We start from the raw sequence: 14,425 nt of genomic DNA, 5'->3' as shown, positions 1-14,425 counted from the left end.
TAACCCTCATATCCTCTCCTTTACAGTACCCATACCTCTATCTCTGTTCATTTTCTATACATCCCTTTCTTGATAATCCATAGACCTGACATTATCACTCTGAATAAGCCCACAAAATAACGTTTAAAACCAACCTCCACGAAGGTGAATAGTTATAAAATCTGAGAAAAATTACCTCAGAGGGTACAGTCAGTCTTTATGTCTGTTTACTTGCATGCATATGCGTGCACGGCCCATTTATTCCATTGGTCAGTCCTGCTGTACTTCCCTTGTTTGTAATGTGTGTTATCGAAGTGCTGCAGGCCTCTGGCACTAGCGATGGAGAAAAGGAAAGAAACCACAAACAGGAACCAAAGCCTGCTTCCAGGAACCATCACAGCAACCCACACACTCAAAACACACACACATTCAAGAGGCATACACAAGCACAGAGATGCATGCACGAACACACAAACACCCAGTATCTGTGTCTGTCTCTGTTCCCTCTTATTACTCACTGCCCTCTCTTTATCTCAGAAGGCAGAAGCAACAGTTAGTGATCACGTGACCACCAGAGTCTCCCCTCATTTCTATGTCAGATGGTAAGCTCAGGTTCAAAGCAAATGTTAAAGGGAAGTAGAGGCGAACAGAACGATGGTTTGTGCAACATTTTCAAAAAAATATCTTTTTGTTCTACTCTATTTCACTATTTAAACAAAATACACAGAGAGAACTACAGGAGAGAGGGAGGCTGTTGCCATGGCAACCAAAGCCGCGGCAGTCGTCATCATGAGGCTTCTTCTGCATCGTGTGTGTGTGTGTGTGTGTGCGTGTGTGTGTGCGTGCGTGCGTGCGTGCGTGTGTGTGTGAGTTCACCCTCCTCTCTCCAGACAGGAGGCGAGGACATCCCCCTCCAACACTGTGCCAACAGAGAGAGAGAGAGAGAGAGACTGAAACCCCATAATGCACTGCACGCTGCAGGGCTGAAGTCGTGCAGATTCATCAGTTCCTGTTCGAGGGATTGTGTGTGAGAGCACACACACTCGTACACGCAGACCGAGTGCAAGAGAAATACACAGACAACCAGGCAGGTAAGACAGCTTTGCTCTGACCGTGCGGATGGATTCTGGCTTTTACAAGATGATCTGTTTCACTGTCTAGTAATATTGGGGAAAAGAGAGGGGAGAGTGGCTCTATACAGATGTGTCATTAATATTTGACATGTTACAATTCCGATAAGTTCCCTGCCTGTTGCTAGTGATTGCTGCTGTATTGCTTTCTGTCTTGAAAACATCTGAGCCTGTGATTTATTCCATAGCAACAAAATATTTAAGTGAGGGGGAATCTATATGGTTGAGATGCATGTAAAATATCTGTTAGTTTCTGTTATTGGCTTAGTTTTTTTGCATTTTCTTTAATCCATCTTGCAGATACTCTTAAACTGAATTGAATCTGCTTTTAAGTGAGGGAGTGCTGGTGAATGTTGTAACTTTTAGAATATTATAAATTGAACATTATTTATCATTTTGGACCATTTAACGTTGCTTCTGTTATAGAAAAGCAACAAATTAATAAATTTCTTTAAATTATTCGACAAAAGAATAAATTTTTAAACTGCTGTTTTAAATGCTTAAATGGAAAAATCCAGTTAATTGTGCCATTTAAATTTTTAATTCATGCCGAATGCACCCAGCCAAAAACAGTTTGAACCAATGTTGCATTACAAGTTACACATTTCGTCACTACAATCATTAAGGAGGTTTTTAAGGATTTGCAAAGCAGTAGCTGGTTGTATCACATTAGTTAGTTGTTTTTAGGTTTTCTACATGTTGTGTTAAATGACACCAATGCATTGTGACTGACGGTAAAAGCACGCCGTCTCTGTTAGGGGTCATTTTGTGGTTTAACGGCCACTGAGGCTTGCGACCATATCTGTTGCACCAGAGACACAGACTGGCTGGGAAGCGCGATTGCAGCAGCTTAGGGCAAGGACTCTTAAACTTTATTACCCCAGCACTCAAATGAGAAATTTCTGGTGTTTCCACTGGGACCTTATGGTGAAATCATGTTTCTAAACTGTTACTGTATGTGAAGACATAAAAGGAAAAAAAGGCTTAGAGTGAGAAATCGCGTAGAAATAGAATGATTTCTAAATTAAACCGACTTCCAAAAGGAGATAATTTAAATATCAATGGTAGACAGAATTCTCAACTTGTACATAAAATATAACTCTAGATAACTTTATTTCTGTTGATCCTCATTACTAAATACAACAAGGAGCTTTTAAAGAGTCATATTTGCGTATCTGGTATGTTTTCACAGGATGGATGTGGGAAAGTGTTTATGCTGAGCAACAAAAGAAAAACAAAAGCCACAATGCAGATCAAGAAAAAAATCTTGTGAATATTCAGTTTTTCTCCATTTAGCACTGACAGAGCACCACTTCTCTGTGTAGAAATCCACCTGTCAAAACTCAAAATGGAGAGGCTTCCCTTTTTCATTCTGGTTGTTTTCATTAAGAGCGTCCTTCCGCTGCCTGTGCTGATAGAATTATCCACCACATGACAGTAGTATCTATATCTCTGGCTCTGCTCACTAATTATTTAGCATTGGTGCTGAAGCAGCCAGACTAATGAGTATACATATATGTGGCAGTGCACTGTCTAGGTTTGTGTGTTTTTTGAGTGTGTGTGAGAGATACTGTTCGGAGCAGTAAAGAGAAAAAGCTGAAGAATGCATGTCTGTCTTTAGTTAAAAGTTGAAAAAAAAAAAAAAACACGGTGGTTTGGCTCAAGCAGACCATGAGTAAATCCAGCATTTCTCTGAATAACAGTGGTCATACCAGAACTATTTCAGCGGTGAGCTCGAGAAATTGGGACGTTTTTGAACTTGTCACAGATTTTACTACTGGTCTGTTATAGAGCTCTGTGTCGACAGATTCCCATATTTTCCACTCACATATTAAGGCCCCAGAATGTGTTGGTACAAACACACAAAGCTGTTCGGATTGAGGCAAAAAACAAAGGAGCTCTGCAAGGTCACACATTTACAATTAGACCTTAGATACTTAACAACAGAGCAGAGGCCTGCCATGAATGTTGAAAACGTATCGGACTCGCACTGGTTTTCCCTGTTAGGTTTTCCATTTGATGAGATCTACAAGGTTCTGCAGTAGATCCTTGTCCAGCTCTGGCTTTGCTTAGCAGCAACGGATCAAAAAGTGGCATATGAATCCAGATCTCCTCATCCAACTTGAACTCATTCCTTCTCTGTTCTTTCACTCTGAACTTTTCCTCATTCCTGCCTTTAATGATGTGGAACACAGGGTACACATGTTCAAGAGTCCATGACCCCGTTTTGATACGATCACAACGAGAGAGGATGTAAGGGCTCGAGTTAGAAAGCGTTGCCTCAAAAGTCCTTCTCATTGTCTCCCCCTGCACACAGACATCAGCAGAGCAGTGAGCAGGAACCGTAGTGTGCATTAAATTATCTGCAATTGCAGCAATTATCTGCAGGTCCTTCACTGTGCCTTGTCACTTTATCTCTTCTTTTCGACCAGCAGCCTAACAGTGCAAAGTACATACACTCAAGTAATTCTCACAGACTTGGCATTTATTTGAGTATTTCCATTTTATACCACTTTGCATTTCCACTTCATAAAGTCTCAGGGGAAACAAGCACTGTGCATTTTCATACTTTGTGTTTGAGTGTTCGAAAGAGCATTTAAAAAATACTGCTAGCTAGTACAACAACAGCAACAACATTTGAATGCTACTTACATATAAAGCATATATAATACTGTTACATTGACATGGCTATTGATCCACTTTTGTAACTATGTTTTAACACATCACTTAATTTCATCTGTGTATTTTTTTTTTTGCAACTCTAATCAACAGTAGGTCCAATTGCTGTGATGTGACTAGTGTTGAACCCATACAAAATGATTGCCTGACCCAGAATTTTAGCACATTTTAGCTCATTGTTTTGCATTTCTGGCCCACGGCTTCCCTGTTTTGGTTTACTCTCATGGCTCTTAGCCTTTTTTTTCACCTGTACCAGGCAGCTTTTCTTAAGAAGAAGCTCTAAAAACAGCTCCTGCACTTCCCACTCAGCACCAAAAGGAAGATAGACAAAGTTGGAGACCTGCTGGTGAACACAGAACAGACCATATCCTTACCTCTGCGGTTGGTGGATACCAAATCAGGGCAAAGAGGAGAGTGAATGTTAGACTTTTTGCAACATCACCATAAAAAAAAAAAAAACTCCAAATGGGCATTAATTTACATATCTGCAGTAAATTGGCAACTGTTTGCAGCAACTTTATAAGGAAATATATTTCATAATTTTTGCCATCAATTGCCATAGGTTTAAAGTACTCCTTTACTTTTAAAGTGAATTTGAAAATATGTATTAATTGAACAGTTGTATTTTTACATTGTAGTATAGCTAATTTGCCTACACAAGTGTCCATCAGAAACTCTCAGTAGCTGGCATCGATGCTCTGCGTGAGGGTGATGACAAACATTTCCTTACAGAGCAGAACACTGACATATTACAGACAAGGTTTTGTACAAAAAAACCCCATCCTGTCATGCCCTATAGTTTAGATTCCATGTGGTTTCTAGACGACATGTACACACTTGGAGATGCTGTACCATGTTCACAGTTTAGCGTAACCCTGTAACACAACTGCAGGACCTTTTTTGGGCAAAGGACAATGACCTGCCAGCTCCAAAATCGAAATTCCATATTCCCGGTGTCTGTAGTGTGTTGCTTTGACTCTATGAACGAACTGATAAATATTTATAGAAGCTGGAGCTAAACATTAACACTTAGAGCAGCACAGAGATCCATCATAGGTGCTTTTCTTTTGAGGGTGGGCTCCAAGCTGCTGTTCAATCAACACCTTTCCCTTACACTCTTGCACACACACACACACACACACACACACACACACACACACACACACACACACACACACACACACACACACACACACACACACACACACACACACACACACACACACACACACACACACACACACACACAAGCCAATACAGTGATAAATTCCGAACGCCCTGATATATTGCAGCCACAAGTCAGTGATGTGGCTCTGAGTCACTTGGTAACACCCACCTGACATACACACCTCTACAAACACAACAGCACACCTTCACACATGCTCTCTCACACACACATGCACACACACACACACACACACACACACATGCACCTGACGTAGCGTTTGATGGAGTTAGACGCCATGGCAACAGAGCGGTGACTCTTGCTGTCCTGTGAGTGGACTGAAGCTGTGGAGGAGGGAGGAGAAAGCTACCAGCCAGCACTGCTACTCAAGTGCAGCTATTATTATTCCCAATCTCTCTTTTTCTTTTTTTTTCTCTCTTTATTTTTCACCACAGCTGCTATCTGTATGGTGCACTTGTTTTTGTTTTTCTTCAAATGTCTTATAAAGGCAGCAAGTTGGAAAAAAAAAGAAAAAAACTCAGCCGGGGGAAGTAGAGGAGGCAGAAAGAGAGGTCAGCATCCATGTATTTTTAAAGTCATTGATTGTGCAAAACGCTGATTCTCACAGCCGCAACCAGACAGCACTACGGATGGCATCTTATTTGTTGACATATTATTTTTATCTCACCCTTCTTCTCTCTCTCTCTCTCACTCTTGCTGCATCTCCACATTTCAAAGCAAAACAGTGTAACTCCTCCCTTTCTTCTCAGTCTCTATGTAACCCTTTACTAATTTTACTCTTCTTGCAGATTGTTTTCTCATCCTCTCTCTGTCTCTTTTTCCTGTCAGTTGTGTTTTATAAAGGCAGTAGCACAGATAAGGAGAGCAGGGGGTGTTGGGGAACAGGGGCCGTGCAGGTTGGACAGGTCTCACAAACAGCATCTGTATAAGATTTACTGCCTGCAGATACAGATGGTGGAGAGACAGGGAGAGGGAGGTGTTGGAACAGTGCAGGTGAATTGCATTTCTCCAGTAGCATTTTCACGGTCTGATTGTCAGCATTTGTTAACATACACACATGCACAGAGACGCATGCTCACTCTCTCACAGTGTGAAATTGTAGGAACGTGGCTGTTGACAGTAGAAGTTTGTCTGTTCCCCTGCGTTGCCCTCCCTCTCCTCCCTCTTTTGCATATGATCCAAGCGCAAGCTGTGAAAGGTGAACTAGCAGCCTGCTGTGGATAAATTATGTGTGACATGTTTAGCTGTGCTGCCTTATATGGAGACTGGTGTATCTGAATACAGTAAGGCTCTGCCAAGAAGGAAGGAGGGAAAGAGAAGGAGCGAGGGAGTGAAGGACAGGGAGGGAAGGAAGAAAACGGAGGAGGAGGAGGAAGGAGGAAGGAAAAGAGGCAGGGGAGGGAGAAAGCGAAGGAAAAAGGAAGGAGGAGGGGGCAGTGACAGAGGGAGTAAAAGAGAGGAGTGCCGCGAAGCAAGCATGAGGTTTTCGCTTTCCATTCTCCCCTCAGCAGCAGTCAGATGAGTCCTTGCAGAGATACAGTAAGTCTTTGCTGTTTACTCTGTGTGTGTGTGTGTAGGTTGTGTATTACTTTGTGTTTGTTTAGACACAAGACTGAGTTATCCATGCTTACTTTTTCTGCTTTGCTCTGCCATATCGCTTTTGGATTTTCTTTTTTTTGATTCACCATCTGGATGCTGAGTGGGATGTGTGTTAGAGTGAGTTACATGACTGTAAGTATGAGTTTGCATGTGTGTCCACATGCAGATTGCTTCGCTGCTAAAGTGTGGTACTTGGAGGCGGGACAGTTTTTAATGTGGAAAAGAGCTGAGCAGACAAAAGAATGGGTAACGTTAGTGTTTAATGTTCCGCAGAGTAGTTAGCACACACTCGTGCACACACACTGACACACATTCCCTTTTCCTGGCAGACTGAACTCTGCCTCTCTCTTTCACTCTTCCTGGACTGCACTGAGATCCCTGTTGTGTGACTTACGACTGTTAACACTCAAGCTTAAATGTGTGCTCACGCTTATGGATGAATTAATTAAAAAGAAACACAAAAACACACACAGATTCACTCATATGCATATGACAAGCCCCACGCTCCTCCTGTGAATGGCAGGACTACTGGTGTTTACACTACAGCTGCCCTCAGGAAATGATTCAAAATCCAGCATTACACAGGCCGTCTGCCACAGACACTTTAACACACATACATGTGCACAGACAAAATGATCAAAAATGCATTTACAAAAAAAGCGAACCTAATTTTAATAACAAGGCTTAATATACTTCAGTAAAGTTTTCCATTAAGATAAGCAAAGTAATGAAATAGTAATGGTTGCAGATTAAAAATCTAGAATAGACAGGGGATGCAGGCATGATTCATTTATTGTGCTTATTGCATGTGTGCAATTTTAGTGGAAACAAAAGGGTGAATAATCAGAGCAGTACAAATAACTGTGCATTAAATTAAATTAATGACTGAAATAAGTTGAAAGGGCCTACACTGAATTAACTTTGGGGTCTAAACTCTTTTCAATTATTCTCCACCACATGAACAACTCATTTACCAGCGTTCTGTGCATATATTCCATACTGCACACAGAAAGTTGTTTTAAAAGGTGCATCTTACTTTTATGACTGTTATGAGCTCCTAAAGACCTTCATCTAAAAAGGGCTTCATCTTCTTTATGTCTGCTTTGCAGTTGTTTAAAACCAATCCACTGATAAAAGAAGATTAAGAAGAACAAAATAATTTCCTAATGCACGTAATGTTTTAAATCTGAGTTCTCACTGTTGCTAACCTTGATGTCTAAAGCTGAATTTTCAGACGCTACAAAAACTATTTCTACAATAAAAGCCTCTCAAAGGTGTGCTATTGAAAGACTTTTATTTTGACATTGTAAGAGACAGTTCTGCATAATGGTGCCTTGCTCCAACGCTATGGTAACTGAGAAACAGAGAGACCTGAAAGTGCAACCTATTTTTTAAACAGTATATCATGAGTGTTGATGGAACTGTGTCGATAAAAACATGTAGCCTGACCTCTCAGATACGATGTCATGAAACTAATAAATAAACTAATTTTCCCTGTTGTTTTGCGCACACACACTCTTGTCACCTACTAATCTTGACAGCTCTCCCTGTCTTTGACTTCCTCGTGCATCTCTGCTTCTGTCTCTCTCTGCAGCTTTCTGTCTTATGGCTCACTCTGTGTTTCTGGCTCTCAGGCAGTTGAAGAAAAACTTCTCTGCAGATCAGGGCAAGCAGATCTACAAGGTCATTAGAGTATAGAACAGTGAGAGCTCAGAGTCATGCAGATGCACTCTGAATTTCACAGCACATAGAAGTCCAACAAAACAACTGTGCGTGTGTGAGAGAAGAAAGACTACAATATAGAGAAAAACTGTTCGGATACCTGCACTTGACTGTGTTAGTATAAAAGAAATGTGGGATTTTGCTTATGAATCATTTCTTTTCCTCCCCCACCATCGAGTTTTATCCTCCAACTAATCTGTCCTTTAAAAGTGATGTCATCTCCCTGCTGTCCTCGGCAGTCACAGGGCAGTCTGTCGAATGCAGATGAGCACATTGTTTGTGTGAAAAAATTGCTGTGTATGTGCGTCATGACATGGACACACTCTTATCCCTGATTTGCATTATTCAATTATCAAGGAAAGAAAGAAAATAAGGCGGACACTTTGATCAAGGTGACAGCAGGAGAATGTGAGTGAATATGACTTTGAGTTCCAAGCCACAGAAATTCGACACAGAGCATGTAAGTGGCAGATAGACAGTCACTCAGACAAATGGTTTTGGGGGGGGGGGGGGGGGGGGGGACCATTTGGCGAGTGGCAAAATCACAGTGAGTCAGTCAATGGTGTATGATTGCTGTTTTCCCTGCAGTCTGCAAAGCTGTCACTGGACTAATGCACACTAGTGGAAGATGTAATCTATAGTAAATACAGTTGGCTCCATGGAGGAGCCCTCTGTGATTTCCACAGATTAAGGTGTCAAACTGAATCACTGGTCATAGGCAGCTGAGGAGTACAGATTATCCCCTGTTTGGCTGAATGCTGGTCTGATGACAAGTAAAGGATCCTGCACCTCGTGTGTGTGGTTTGCGATTTCGGTAACTGACTGTAGATATTTTCTTTCGGGGAGCATCCCACTCCTTTGGTATTTCCTGATACGATTAAAAATACCAGACTGCGGAATGTGAAAAATTCACAGAGGGGCTAATCATTAATAATCTTCATCTATTGAGCTTTACAATCTTTACAGCAATTGTCCTATCAAGCTTTTCAGCCATTCTGCTTCTAATCAGTGATCATCTTGCTGTTACTGAAGCGCCTCCTCTCAAGTCTTTTATAAATTATTCTTATCTTGCTGTACTTATTGTACCTCCCTCTGTCAGAAACCTCTATCTCACTCATGCTCCCATCTCATTATTTGCAGAATATCTCTGCCGTGTTTTTCTGTGGCCACGCCACCTTTACCTCCCTTCTGTCTGTCACTGTCTTTCTCCATCCCAGTTATTATAATTCCCTTATTCACCTGTCTGCCTGCGTTGTCTCTCCAGCTTGACATATGTCTGAGTGTCAGAGCAGGAAAAGTAAAAAAGCAAAGCATGCATACATGTGTGTGTTTGCCTTTTTTAAAAATGAACGAGAATGACCCTGTGTTTGAAATGCCACACGCCAAGGTGGTAAATTTACACAAGGGAATGGAGGGAGTGGGCACTTTTTCCTTGGCATCCGTCTGCCTCCTTTCCACCTATTACATCCATATCCTATCACTCACTGCCTCTTCCTTACCCCGTCTATCTCTCTGTCAGTCTGTCTTTCTGCCTTTCTGACTCTTCCTCCCATTCTCGCCATTTTCCAATCTTTCTCAATCTACCATCCCACCCACGCTCTCTCTCTCTCTCTCTCACACACTCACACACACACACACACACCTCCTCCATTGCTATTCCTGAGAGGAGCAGACTGGTCTGGCAGTGGGTTGGTTTATGTCCATGAACTCAGTGACACCCTCGCTGCATTACACCACACTGGCGTTACCACAGCCAGGTAGCCACACTGCAGTGGCGCCAGGGGGGGGGAAATGCAGTTGTGTACTTTGTGTCCATAGTTAGAAAACATACACTGGCCACCTGCATGACACATGCATACAAACATAACCATGTATTCAGATGTGTATGATCTCACCTCTCGTGTCTACTATTACAGTCTCTTTAAGCACTTGTGCTGATATCACAGTGCAGACGACAGCTTGCACACGTGCCACTTGACTGCCCCCGTCGTCTCCCCTCCCCTCTGTTTGTCTTACAGCTGAAGGAGAGTCATAGACTGTGTGTGTGTGTGTTGTGTGTGTGTGACATAGAGAGAGAGGAAGCACACGACAGGCAGCTGATGTTGCGCACATGCATACATGCTACTACATATGGCTACGTGCTGAATATCAATGCACCAGCTGACCTTCCATTCATCTCCATGGCCGTGGATCCTCTGTAGGCGATGCAGATCTGCTGTCTCATGGCTTGCGGTCAATACTAATGTGTGTGTCACAAGCTAAGCGATGGAATGAAGTATAGAATTACCCTGATGGCACAATCTGTGGAAACAGCATCATAACAGAGTATCGCTGCACCATGACCAGCCAGAGACTGCTGGATCAAATCTCAAGCTTTCATGGGTGGGACAAGCATTTGTTTGACAGAGTTCATATATGAGCAGTAATGATATAGTTGCCCCGTCGGCAAGGTGTTTGACTTTATTAATGTACCACCAAGATGCCCATCACTCAGTGTTCCTTGAGCAGTCTAGTAGGAGAGAAAACAAGTGACGGTTTTATTTTAATTGTATGTAGTAGATTTACGAAGACCAAATGGAATATCTTTGCCAATAATAAAAAGAGAAACTGATGCACCATCCATTATTCATTGTCATGCAGTTCGTATTTTCTTACCCTTCCGGTGTAGGGGGTCCCTGAACCAGGACCAGGTTATATCTGTTCTAAAAACACAACCGGCATCGTTTTTTCAAAGCTTCTGAGGGCCACGCTTAACCTGACTTTCACTAAAATGAGTGTAGCATCAAAGCAAGTGACAATTTTCAGAATATATACTATTAATTAATATTATTATTCTCTGATTTACGATTTTGAATTGATAGAAGTCAAATTTTAAATTACTACATTTCTTTCATCTGTAGATGTCAGCGTTCATATTGACCTTACAGTGGTGAAGCTCTCACTGACTGGATTTGGGGATGTTTTTCTTAAATTGAAACTTTAAAAAAATAGCCTACTGGGTTAAAGAAGAAATGACTTTCATTCATTAATAAGGGATTTATTTAAATGTAACTTGGAATTTAATTTAATTTAATCCTCTGCACTCTAAAACCTGTCAGCATGTTGAAAGGCATGTTATCTATTTAAAAAATCACCAAAATTGATCAGAATCAGAAGCTGGTAGTCACTGAACCTGTGACTTCTGGTTCTGTTGGGAAAATTAACCTTTTCTTATTGCTTTCAAATTTAAAAGTGGAATATTTAATCAAAACCACTGCATGTTTCATTTAAATAATCTCCAAAAAACATTTGGAGTTCTGTAAAAGAAAAAAAAAATCTGCCGTCCCTGGTTCAACCATGAAGACATTCGTGATACAACTGAGATCAACAGTCACGTGACAAAAATTCTAGAAATTCTCAGCTAATCGTTTTTATGATTCATGGCTGTGTATCTGTGCCATATTGCAAGGAAGACATTCTTGAGTTCTCTCTATTTCTAGCCATGGTTGCACTGTTTCCATAGAGGTGCAGGATTTTATATGATGGGAAAAAATGAGCCCACAGTAAGAAGAGTAAAAACACCCAGAAACTGGGGCTCAGAGGGTTAATGGAAAATCTTGCTATGCAGCATCTCAAGGTAGCTCAGAAACTATTCTTAATTGCAGCCAACTTTAAGTGAGGTTATGCCCTTCAGTATTTAAATACATTTACATAATATTGAATAATCTCCAACAATACATCATCAAGCTGATGACCTTTAAGACCACTTAAATTGATCTGTGGATGAGCATTACTATATTTGCTGAACTAAGAATGGTTGTTATACTACAGCAAAGACAAAATATAGTGTTGTTTTTAGTCTCATTTTAGGGCATTATTATTGGTTTCAATTGACAAAATTAACATTGCTCTGGACTGATTTTCTGTGAAAATATGGTGTGAGAATGTGATGAATATTGGAGCGTGTCTTCTGGCCAGCAACACTGGAGGATTATGTTAGATTTTATCATCTTTGTTAATGTGATATTATACAGCTCTTACTGTCATCAGGATGGTCGCTGATCTTTTCAGTGCTGTCAGGCTTTATCAGTGTGTAGACCTTGGTTTGACTAGACGTGACTCGTTTGCACAATCACATTAACCCGCAGAGCTAAACTTCTACTGTTCCTTTCTGATAGAACTCCTTAAATTAGCAACAATAAACACTAATTTTAGATGAAAGAACTCTGGTCAGTTATGCTGTCACTCATCTCCAGTTTTGGAGGCACAGATGGGACAGAGAATTCTGGGTGAGACCCAGTATGCGGTTAATAAATTTGGTTGATACAGTCAGAGATACTCTGGATTTATAGCCCCAGTGTTTAACTTAAATTATTTGGTGTCACAAGCTTTCTCCTTGTACGGCACTATCTTGGTAAACCGCCTCATTAGCGGACAGTCTATAGTTGGTGATACTGTTCAAATGTCAAAGTGTTCATTTGAAACGTCTGCATCTTCCACATGATTTCCGCTGCGCCGCTATGATATGAGGCTGGACCTGACACCATTAACTGCTTTGTCCTTGCTTTAAACATTGGTTTATCTAGTTGCCGTGGCGATGATGACCTTGCAGCACATTGCTGTGGTGCTGCAGCATAAGGTGTTGTGTGAACACGGAATGAGAAGCGAGACGGCAAGAAGGAGAGATAGAGGGGGCCGAGACAGTGGGCGAATAAAATGAGGACAGCTACTATTAAAAGACGAGCCACGTTCACAAAGTTGTTTATGTCACATGATACCCTGAGTGCAACTTAGCAGAAGGCGAGCAGATTTCTAAGAAGTACTTGGGGAGAGAAGAAGCAAGAAATACTGAAGCGTGCGCGTGAAGAGAAGTAGAAAAAAAGGAGAACAGGCGGGGATCACAGAAAGATAAATGAAGAGAGATGAGAAATGTCAAGATGGTATCACAGCACAGCGGCAGCAGAGCTTTGAAATGGAACAAAATTCTGCTTTTCCCCTCCCTACTTTTCTCTTTGATTCCTCCTCTCTTATAACTGCCAGTGCTCACCTTGATTTCCCCCTCTCACTACCAGACACCAACCTCTGTCTCCCAACAACTTGTACTAATTGCTCCTGTTTGCCTCCCATCACTCTCCCTCTAGCCTCTATCCTTTTCCTGTCACCATCTCTACACTATTTGTCTCTCACAGCCTCCCCACCCCACTCTCCACTCTCCCTGATGCTCCTATCAGTATAAAGGGCAGCTCAGGTCATTTATAGATGATATCCTGGTCAGCCGGTGATGCAGTGAAATACGAAGCGTCCAGCATCTGCTCTTTGCTGCTGCAGTCAGCGGCCTTTAACCTCTCACATTACCAAATTTCCCTTCCATTCCTCCAGCTTTCCTTCCTCTTTCTCTCCTTTGCGTTCTGGAAGTTGCACCTCTCACCCTCCTGACTCCTGACCTGTTGTAAACACTTGCCGCATGATTAAATTTCAGCTAAATTATAATAATCTCTCCGTTTCTAATCAGCTGTATTTCACAACATCCTCAGAGAGAAAGCATAAAAATTTAATTCTGAGCCCTTAACTGAATTTGTAATGCTTAAGGAACATCTGAACTGTCGACTTACTGCCTAAACAAACACGACCTTTTGATTGCTAGACAGCATCTCTGAGGGCATTTTAACAGAGTTTACTTTGTGACTCTCTTGGGGGAATTTTGTTTTGAAGAAAATTGTTTCCTCTTCCCAGCAAGTTTCTTTTTCTCTGATACCATCTTTCATAGATCAACCATAGGAAATCAAACATGGAAGAACCTGCTTTGTTTCTTTCTTTTTTTTTCTTTTCACCTTCTTCTCTCTGGAAGTCATTCAAGGTAAATAAATGGCCCAGATCTCTGGCTCATGTTCATGCAGGTTTTCCTCGTTCTTTCTCTCGCTGTCTGTGTATTGCTCTCAGATGCAGGGCTGAATGTGGCTGCAGTCCAGTTCCACGTGGGTTAAACCCTAAACAGTGCATATTGACAGCAAGAAATGCAGCAACATCAAACCAAAAATGTGGTGCATCAATTATTATTTATTGTGATGTTCAGGATGGAAATATCGGTTCCACTGCTTCAGTTCAGACTTTCTAAACTACCAAAATTGATTTCTGTGACATTTCGTATGGA

At 41.5% G+C, this 14,425-nt stretch overlaps 1 protein-coding gene across 12 annotated transcripts in view; it reads left to right on the top strand.

Annotated features, from left to right (window-relative positions):
• Positions 1–912: 912 nt before the first annotated feature.
• LOC111575847 (muscleblind-like protein 1) overlaps positions 913–14,425 on the top strand; it is a 67,930-nt gene continuing 54,417 nt past the window's right edge. For 5 of the 12 annotated variants that reach the window (XM_055012216.1, XM_055012214.1, XM_023281222.3 and 2 more), the window contains exon 1: positions 6,356–6,513. The gene's annotated coding sequence lies outside the window, so the exon portion shown is untranslated. Of the gene's footprint in view, positions 1,071–6,350; positions 6,514–14,425 lie in introns of those variants that run through there. The other 7 variants (XM_055012210.1, XM_055012211.1, XM_035953302.2 and 4 more) reach the window with 5 other exon arrangements.

The sequence above is a fragment of the Amphiprion ocellaris genome, chromosome 7, assembly GCF_022539595.1.
Source record: "Amphiprion ocellaris isolate individual 3 ecotype Okinawa chromosome 7, ASM2253959v1, whole genome shotgun sequence".
Taxonomy (NCBI): Eukaryota; Metazoa; Chordata; class Actinopteri; family Pomacentridae; genus Amphiprion; species Amphiprion ocellaris.
Note: the sequence above shows the minus strand (reverse complement) of the source record. Positions and strands in the feature narration are given on the sequence as shown.